Here is a 10,075-nt window from a genome sequence, read left to right on the forward strand (position 1 = left end):
CAGAGTTTAGAATCACAGGAAATATTTTAAAACAACATTGCAGGACAGTCTCAAATACAGAAAACATCTAAACTAATCTTTATTATATTCCTATCTATATCTAAGAGAGATTACTGTACCCTGATTACTTACTAGCAGCAAGGCAAGTGCTGATGAGAAGATGTTTCCAGGTCCAAAGACAAATACAAAATGCACAGTCTCTGAGAGAGCTCCCAGATTAATATCAAATCATCACCGCTGGGTCATCTGGATTACATCACTCTTTGTCACCTGCCTTCAGTTCTCAGGCTAACAAAAACCAACATCTTTGTGTCAGAAATACTTATCTCTCAGATGTGCAGCTGCTAGGAAGTCACAGACCAGTAAAATCACTTTACATTTGAAATCTTGTAATTATTTCTGTTTCAAGTCAATAGGAAAAACTTCTAGCTCTAGACATCCTGTCTCCTTACTGCATTAACTAACCTCCTGTAGCACATCATAAAACACTTTACAACTTATTTTCTTGAAGTTTTGCAAGTTAACTTTGTATGTTCCAACTTCTACTATTAAAACATACATTTGCATAGGTATATAGTTTATATACATTTCTGTTCTTTTCCAGTAGGGTACACTGTGGTTACATTCCTGAAGCTCATTACATAACATACAGTTAAACACACACTTCTGAACCAGTAGTGGTTCCTCTCTTTACAAGCTCAGGTTCTGTCCACTAGGTGGCAGTGTCTACCCATCTATAACCCCTTTTCCCTCACTCCTTCCCACGCACTACAATATAACATATTAATAGTCTTCTCTCTCTCAACTGCTAAGTAACAGTTCTACCCATCTCCACCTCTGGAATCTGTCTTCTCCTTTCCCTTCGTATTGCACCCCAAGAATCCCATTAACCACCCTGCTTACCTTCCTCTGTACTTACCTTCACCAGACTGATTCTTTCACACTGTCCTGCTGCCTACCTTCCTTGGGTGTAACCATCTCCGTTCACCCTGCGGGCTCACTCCACTCCCCTACCCTACCCCCAAATCTCACCCACCCCTGTACATCTACACTTATACTCGCTTAACCACTCCTACTTCCTCTCTATCTATTACACCCCTCCCCTTTCACCACCATACTCTTCCTCCCCCCTCCCCCTACACACCACAATCCTCTCCTACTTCCTCTTTACCTATTACATTTCACCCCTTTCACCACCATCTTCTTCCTACCCCCTCCCCCTGTAACCCATCCCCTCACACTTCCCTTCATATTTTATAACGGTATATCTATTTCTAACCCTTTCCCTACACTATATATTCTACTTTATCAAAGCCTCAACATGCTTACAAAACTTATATCATTCTCAATTCAACTACTACTTCTTCTGAACCTTACGTATATCCACTACCTTACCCAGCCCAACTCCACAAATCACACACCATTCCTTCACACAACCAGCTCACTCCCTTCAACTCACACTCATTTGTCTCAATCTCCCCTGGAATGTATCCCATTAACATCCATCTATTTTTTCACTACAAACTAAGCACTACTTATAAACTCTCCAGCCCCTCTCTAACCTCCAGTATCCACACAAATCTGATAATATACAAAATACAAACAAGGCAATCCAAACACCTCATCAGCATAATCTAACACCTAACAACCATACTTCTATCTGGAGATATACACCCTAACCCAGGCCCAAACGCCACTTCCTCTACATCTAAATCCATCCTACTAGCTTCTCTAAATGCCCAAAGCATAGCTAACAAAATCCCCAACCTCCATGCCTGGCTTCTCCACAACAAACCTGACATCTTAGCTATCTCTGAAACCTGGTTAAAACCTAATATAAAAGATGCTGAAATAGTACCACCAAACTACTCTATCATCAGAAAAGACAGGGCCCACAAAAAGGGTGGTGGGGTAGCTCTACTCTATTCATCCACCCTGTCCATTACTCACTATAACAAACCCATTCTTCACTTCTCCAATGCAGAATTAGTATTAGCTATCTTTCAATTAAATAAACACAAACCCATATGCATAGCTTCACTTTACATCCCCTCTGGAGACAATATCTCAGAACTTGAGGATATCCTATCCTGGTTTTCTACCAATATCAGTAATGAAACTATTATCATGGGAGACACAAATATTAATTGGTCTTCCATTCATTCCCCTACACACCCCCTAAACATCAACCTATATAAGTGCTCTCAACTCATCAACCTCACTACCAGGCCCTCTAAAGACTTTTCCAGTGGCAGTACCCTAAACTGGATCGTAGTCTCTCACCCCCACTACTACACTGATAGTGGAACTCTTCTGATTCCCTCAGTGACCACCTTCCCATTTTCACTAGACGTCTTCCTTCTCCATTACAAGTAACTCATAATTACATCAGCACTCGCTACCTAAAAAACTTCAACCCAATAACCTTCTCAGACTCCCTAAAATCAATAAATTGGAACCCCCTGAAAACTCTACCCCTGGATAATGCTGTTGCACACTTCAATACAACTTTCCTAAAACTGCTTGATAGTTTTGCCCCCATAAAAACCAAAAGAATAAGAAGCAATACTGCCCCCTGGCTAACAAAAAACACACTAACTGCCATGCGACTTAGAGACAAAACCTGGGCACGTTACCAAAGAAACAAAACTCCCACCACCCTTAAGGAATTCAAAACACTTCGCAATACAGTTAAAAAGCTTATCACAGCAGATCGACAGAATTATTTCTCCTTACTCCAAAACAACCATAAAACCAATCCTCAAAAATTCTGGAAAGGCATCACTACCCTCCTAAATCCTGGCTTAGCAGAAAACCCAAGCCCAGACCCAAATGCACCAGATATAGATCTGTCCACCCAATTTAACTCTTTTTTTCATAGACGTTATTTCCAAACTAACCTCATCCTTCTCTAATAACACCTCACTCCCTACTTCTTCATCCCCCCTCTTGTCACCCCCTTCATCTCCAGTCTCTCAACTCCCACCATTCTCCATAAAACCCATTCCTACTTCTACCATAAGAAAACTCCTGCAAAGGCTAAAAACCATGCACCAATGCCCCCGATAACATTCCCTCATCCTTCCCCAGCATAGCTGCCGAAGCCTTTGCCTTCCCCATCAGCATCCTGATCAATCGCTCTATCCAAGAAGGTCTGGTACCCAAACTCTGGAAAAGGACTTTCATCATTCCCTTGCTCAAAGGAGGCAATAATAACAATATTACTAACTTTCGTCCCATAGCCATCCTCTCTCCTCTATCAAAACTCCTAGAGAAATGTATCCATCTTCAACTCCTTTCCTATCTCTTAGATAATAACTTACAAACTTCCACACAACATGGATTCAGACCCGGTCACAGCACCATGACTGCCCTCCTTACCTTCCTGGAAACTGTAAATAAAGCCAGAGATTCTGGCTCTACTGTATCTACCCTCCTTCTTGACCTGTCTAAGGCCTTCGATACTATATCTCACAACCTTCTCCTAACTAAACTATCTAACCTAAACATATCCCCTTCCTCTCTCAATTGGTTCACCAGCTATCTTTCCAACAGGCAACAAGCTGTCAAGTGGAAAAATGCCATCTCCTCTTTCCTTAACACGCCCACTGGTGTCCCCCAGGGTTCTGTTTTGGGTCCTCTCCTCTTCAATATATTCATAAATTATTTCTTCCACTCAATTCCTCATGCTAAACTTATTCAATATGCAGATGATTCTACAATTATCTGTGCAGCCACATCCATCCCCACTCTCTTAAAACTGACTCTAGACGCCTTCTCTACCACAGAACAGTGGATGAAGGACAATCATCTAGCACTTAATGCATCAAAAACCAAACTTATGGTATTTACCCCCTCAAAAACCAACAACATTGATAGAAAACTATTCTCCATCACTAGCCGGAATAATATACCTCTTGAACTGGTATCTGAAACCAAACTACTTGGAGTCCAGATTGATGACCAGCTTAAATTCAATAGCCACCTACAACTAAACATAAAAAAAACACCAAAAACTTGGCATGCTCTACTGACACAATCGATTCCTTACTACATCTACTAAGCTCACTCTCGCTACTACATTTCTCATCCCTTCCCTCCTTTATGGTGCCCCTCTCCTAACAAACCTGCAATCATCTCTCAAAACAAAACTGTCCACTTGTTATAATAAAATTGCCAAATTTGCCACTAGCCACAAATCATCTACCCATCACTGTACATCTCTCCACAAACTTAACTGGCTAGAGCTTCCCAACTATCTCTCCTATACTCAGCTCACTTTTGCTCACAAACTCATTTTTCATCCCTCCCTCCCTCTGTCCCTCCCTCAGCTCTACCTTTAAAATGCACCTGCCACAAAGACTCCTACGATCTAATAACCAAAACCTAATAGAGCTGTACAAACCCCTTCACTTTCCAGGACAAAACCTCCTGTCCTTTGCCCTGGCACGCCTATGGAACTCCCTTCCTCCCTCCATCTGTATCACCACCAACCTCCCTGCTTTTAAAAAATCACTGCACTCGCATCTAACATCCTCATGGGAATGCTCCTGCTCCCACCCCTCATAGCCTATTCTCCACTTCCTACAGGCAACTATATAATATATTACCAGACACCAAATAATAAGCCAACTGTAATAACCTCTTATAATTCTCTAATCCTACTATTCCACTCAAGAAACTATATATTTACTACAGCAATGCTTTTTCTACAAAATTTAACCTAAAAATTTTTATTGCGCCTGCTTAAATCTTGGTTTTCTACAAAATGAAACCTAAAAATTGCATTGTAACTGCTTAATCTTTGTTTTGTCTTGAACCCACAAATGACTGAAATTGTAAACTGCTGTAATCTTTTTGTAACCTTTGTTTTGGAGCTTTTCTCCTCAGGACTCCATTGAAAATGGGTTCTTATTGGCACAATGGACTCTCCTGGTTAACCAACTGCAAATAAATAAATAGTTTTATATACACATAATGTATAGTTCTCTTATATTTGTAAGAGAAGCATATGAATCACATTAATATTCACAAATGACATAAGATTATTTACAAAATTCCAGATAGCTAGGCTGGCAGTGTCACATTTCTCCCTTCCCCGAAAAGTCAAGCTAGGTTTCTAAGTGACCCTTGAGAAATGTTGCTTGAGAGGGTGAACCTATCTGGGAATACACAACCACATTCCCTGTTTTGAAAGCTCATCTGCGTTGGCATTGCTAACCCCACTGCGGTGCTGCACTCTCATATCATATGCTTGCAACCATAGACTCCACCTTTGTATCTTGGCATTTTGCTGGCTGGCTCAATGTAGCCATTTTAAGTGATTGTGGTCTGTAACTGCAGTGAATTTCCTTCAATACAGATAAGGCTGAAGTTTCTGCAGTACCCACACTATGGCTAGGCATTCCTTTTCTACAGCTGCATAGCATTCCTCCTGGGTTGTAGCATACGACTGAAATATACCACTGGGAGCTTTTCTCCCTTTGAGGAAACCTGGCTAAGTACAGCCCCCACTCCATGGTTTGAAGCATCCACCTGCACAACAAATTCCTTGCTGTAATCTGGACTAACACAGGGGCTCCTCTCAAAGCTCCTTTAAGCTTCTGGAATGTCTGCTCACATGCTGGGGTCCGCACTACATTATCTGGCCTGTTTTTCCTTGTCAGGTCTGTGAGGGAAGCAGCTATGGTACTCTGAGAACAAACTTTCTGTAGTATCCTGCTGTCCCTAAAAATGCCCTCACCTGCTTTTTGGTAACAGAGGCAGACCATGCCTGAATGACTTCCGCTTTGGCATGTTCTGGCCTGATCATACCACGTCCCACTCTGTCTCAGATAGGAGACCTCTGCCATACCCACCTGACATTTGCTCGGCTTAATGGTCAACCCTGCCCTCTGTAGTCTGCACAGCACCTCCCTGACATGCTGAAGGTGCTCTTGCCAGGAATGGCTGTACATGGCAGTATCATCTAGGTCAGCAAGGTTAAAATCTCCTGCTTCTGCTAGGATACAATCTACCAGCCTCTAGAAAATTACCAGGGCATTTTTCATCCCAAAGAGCATCTTTGTGAACTCATACAAGCCAAAAGGGGTCACAAAGACTGACCTCTCTCTAGCACTGGGAGTCAGGGGCACCTGAAAGTAACCTTTGGTAAGGTCAGTGATGGTAAGATACTTAGCCCCACCCAGCTGCTCTACGGCTTCATCTGTCCTAGGCATGGGGTAATTATCTGACTCTGTGTGACTATTTAATTTCCTGTAGTCCACCCAGAACCTGGTGCTGCCATCCTTCTTTGGTACCAACATCACTGAGGAGGCCCAGGGACTGCTGGACTCCTGAATTACCTCTAGTTCCAACATTTCCTGTCTCTCCTCCCTCAGAGTCTCTCAGCCATCCTATAATGGGCCTGCTTAATAGGCCTTTGGAGTCTTGTATCCACATGGTGCTGCACCAGGTGGGGGCACCCTGGTTTCCCAGTGAACATGTCTCCAAACTCCTGTAACACTGCTTGGATTTCTCAAACCTGGTTAGGGGATAGCTGCTGGGACCTTGCTACCCCTTCCACTGAGGTGTCAGTCTGAGCCTCACTGAGGAGATCATTCACCAGATCCCCCTTAGACTCCTCCTGCAGTCCACTACAAATACTCAGCACAAGGGCCTCCCTATCATGATAAGGTTTCATCATTTTAACATGATATAATTTGTGCCCCTGCTTCCTGCATAGCAGTTCTACCATGTAGTTAAAATCACTGACCTTCCTTACCACCTTGTTGGGTCCCTGCTAGGCTGCCTGCAGCTTGTTGTGTCTGACAGGAATGAAAACCAGTACCTGTTGCTCTACAGCATACGCTGAGAATTACTATCATACTAGACCTTTTTCTTTTTTTTTCCATAATAAATCTTTATTGTTATATTATTTTCAAACACAAATAAGAACAAAAATAACATATATTCACAAATCAAGCATTAACTAATATCATTAATAACCGCACTCTATATACAATATTTACAAGAATGCTTCCATGTAATTTATTTATTTATTTATTTTATTTATTTTATTTTACATTTGTTAACCGGGAGAGTCCGACTGGATACATGTCCATTTTCAGCGGAGGCCCGGGGAGAAAAGCTCCAAGTACATAACAGACATATGAACAAGATAGTTGAGTTCTAAATACAATATAAAGATACATCACATCTTCGGAAAAAAAACAACAGCAGCAAATAAAAACATAGGTCAGTTACAAAGGCGCCTTGTTAAAAAGCGTTAAGGATAGTGAGGTAAGAGAAGGGTAAATGATAGTGGTTAATCAGGTTTGGAACAGGGACATTGCCAGAGAGTATTGAGATGGGGTTTAAGCTTTTTTTGAATTGTAGGAGTGAGGGTTCTGAGGTGAGCATGGTCGGTAGGGAGTTCCACATTTTACCTACAAAGTTTGAGAATAGAGAATCCCCAGCAGAATTATTGGCTTTGGTAGTTTGAGCTAAGATCTTATTGGAGGAGCGTAAAGATTGCAGGTTAATATAGGGGTGAATGATGTTTTCAGAGCTGGTGTTTTCTCTGGGTGATACAGTATCTGGTGAGCCATTTTGAGTTGGTTGAAATGGAGTTGGCTGGAAAACTCTAACCACCCTAGTTGCTTCAAGTTAGTGCAGTGGTGCGTTCTAAAGGTGGAATTTGTGGCAAATCTAGCTATGTGATTGTAACAAGAAGCAAGTTTGTTAAGGGTTGTCTTGTTTAGGTTTGTAAAGAGGGGAGGCATAGAAAAGAGTTGATAGTAGGTGTGTGCTGGCAATTGTAATTTTAGCGTGAGGAGTGAGAAAGTGTTTTACTTTATAGAGAGAGCCAAGCTTTTATTGACTGTTTTGATGGTAAGATTGAAATGGGTGTCAAATTTAAGGAGTTATCAATGGTAACACCTAATAGCTTTGTGTGAGCTTCTGGTGATATAGTGATTCCATTGGAGGATGTAATAGAGAAGGTGGGGGAAGAGTCTTGTTAGTGGGTGAGAAAGTAAGTAGTTTTGTTTTGTTGGGGTTGAGAACTAGTTGTCGACTTGAGAACCATTTTCTATTAGGTTGAAGGTGTCTTGGGTTGAAGCAGTGAGGTCTGCCAGGTTGGAGGCAGTGCTGATGATAGTCGAATCATCTGCATATTGAATGCATGTGGCATGGGGGGTGATTGTGGGCAGGTCATTAACAAAGATGGTGAAGAGAAGAGGGCCAAGAATAGATCCTTTGGGAACTCCAAGTGTAACAGGTAGGCATGTAGATAATTTGTCCTGCCATAGAACAGCCTGTTGCCTATTGGACAGGTAGGATTGGAACCATTTCAGCGTGGAATTGCTGAGTGATAGTTTTTTTAATGTATGGAGGAGTTGAATGTGGTTCACCATATCAAAGGCCTTGGAGAGGTCTAGGAAAAGAGCAGATGATAGTTTATTACTGTTTCTGAAGTTATTGATGGTATTAGAAAAGGATAGTAGGGCTGATGTGGTACTGTGATTTGGCCTGAAGCCATGTTGGGAGTTGGCTAGAATTTTATTTTTGGTGAGGTGTTCCATCAGTTGTTTGTGGACACACTTTTCCATAATTTTGGCCAGGGGTGAGAGTATAGCTATAGGTCTGTAGTTGGTTAGCTCTAGTGAGCTACCACCTTTATGGAGAGGAATAATGTGGGACATTTTCCATATGGAGGGATGAAGGCTTCTGACAAGGTACGGTTTATGATTATGGAGACGGATAGGAAATGGCCTCAGCTGCTTTTGCAGAAACTCAGCTGGGAGAAGGTCAGCTGCTAGCTTAGTGGGTTTTAGTTTAAGAAGAGATGTTATAAAGAATATGGGTACTGGATCAAGGTCAATAGATGATCTGATGTAGTTGTAGTATTCTGCTGGCATGGGTAGTGGAGTGGGCTGGTTGTTTGTTTGAATTGTGTGGCCAGGGATTGTATAGTTTCTGTGAAGAAACTATTGAATGTGTTAGCAATGTTTACAGGGCACTGTTGTTTGCAAGTTGTTGGAGTGGGGTGGTTGCCTGGCCTGGGTGCAGGAGCTTGTTTAAGCCTGCCCAGAATTTTTGTGGATTATTAAGGTGTTTGTGTTGGAGGTGGAGGAAGAAGTTTTTTTATCATTTAAGATCATTCTTTTAGTTTCATTTCTAAGTTGCGGAAGGTTTGGTGGGAGTGTGGGTCTTTAGAGTGCGCCATGTGACCCACATCTTGTTTCTAGATAGGATTTTGGATTTTGTTTCCTTAGAGCCATGGTGCGGTTTTGGTTTTAGTTCTAATGGACCGTATTGGAGCATGGGAATCTAGAATCTTGAGGAAGGTGGTGTTGAAGTAGATAACTGCCTCTTCAAGAGGAAGAGACTTGAGTATTGTCCAGTTGTGGGCTTTAAGTTCAGTTTGAAAAATGGAGTTGAATTTATTATTGTTCCTGATTTTTTATGGTTGTAAGAAGGGGGTGATTTTCTTGAATCTGATAAGATAGGTGAGTAAGTGATCCCTCATGTCCTCTGGGTGAGTACCTGCTGAGTATTGGTCAGGATCTTTATTAGTAAGGATCCAGTCCAGGATGCTGTCTTTGTTTTGGGGTTTACCTAGTCTGGTAGGAGTGGATATGAGCTGAGAAAAGCCATGTAGATTTATGCTGCTAGATGGGGAGCTAGATGAGAAGGAATTCAATCGATGTTGAAGTCACCTAACACTATGGATTCCTGGGGTGAGTTTGAGTTAACCAGTGGAGAAAGTCCTCTAAGGTTTTGTTATTATTGTTGCCTGGGGATGTAAATACATGCTATATTTATGCTTTTATGTTTGTTTGGTTGAAGTTTTACAAGTAGAATTTCGGCATTGTTTGTTAGGAGGGTTGTGGAGAGGCAAGGGAGATTTGTAATGTATTTTGTAGAGTATGGCTACACCCACCTTTACGAGTTATTCGGTCTGCTCTTAGTATATCATACCCTGGTGTGATTATCTGTGTGTCTTTGACTTGGTTTAAGCCAGGTTTCTGTGAGACATAGTAGGTCTGGGGAACAAGTAGCTAAAAGGGCATGTAGGTTGTGAATCTTATTG

This window comes from Protopterus annectens, chromosome 2.part0 (assembly GCF_019279795.1).
Source record: "Protopterus annectens isolate FY-2018-M chromosome 2.part0, PAN1.0, whole genome shotgun sequence".
Classification (NCBI taxonomy): domain Eukaryota; kingdom Metazoa; phylum Chordata; order Ceratodontiformes; family Protopteridae; genus Protopterus; species Protopterus annectens.